An 804-nucleotide genomic window follows, 5' to 3' on the forward strand; every position below is an offset into this window, starting at 1 on the left:
TCTACACTGTTCTGTCAGTGGTGTTGGAGTTCTGAGTAACAATACGATATCAGAACAACTGTTACATGAGGAATGCTCTGAAGAAAAGTACTCAGTGCCCAGGCGGCCAATGAGAGAAAGGGACAGAATGAGGAGTGTGCCATCAATGTCTGTTAATGTTAGTGATGAACCGGATTAGTGACGATTGCATTCTTTTCTTTTTAATGGGAAATGGCAGGAAGGGGTGGGCTGAACATGAAATACTGGGCGCTGTGACAGGGAAGGCCCATAAATTGATCCTAAGACAGCAGCTGATCAAAAATATGATAGCAGCAGCAGCGGCTGCTACATTACATTTCACAGCAATTCTCCTAAACTAAACCTTCTGACCAGAAGTCTAACGGCAAACTGCCAATAACAAAATATATTTTACAGTACTTTAAATCTAGATGAGCATATGCTTACTTGAATCAATATAAATATTATATAATCGTTGTATCTGATATAAATATTAAAGTTTTAAAAGTGTACTAAATCATAGTTTGTAAAATAAAGATTGTCTATTTAGAATTTCAGAACATATACAATATATTTTTATTGAAGTATAACAATTATACATATTTTTAAATTAAGTATAACTTAGCCATCTTGAATATCTAGATATACCCCAATAGAGGTTGAATTGTGCTTTAGGGAAGCAGAAACATTTGTTCAACACTCCAACACTCCATACCATTAATGTAAATTGGCTCAAATCCTCCTTAGAAGTGGACAGGTTATAAATAACAAAAGAACTTATGCACAAGTAATTTAAGACACTACAAA

The sequence above is a fragment of the Ceratotherium simum genome, chromosome 3, assembly GCF_057802395.1.
Source record: "Ceratotherium simum simum isolate JZ-2026a chromosome 3, ASM5780239v1, whole genome shotgun sequence".
NCBI classification, from domain to species: Eukaryota; Metazoa; Chordata; class Mammalia; order Perissodactyla; family Rhinocerotidae; genus Ceratotherium; species Ceratotherium simum.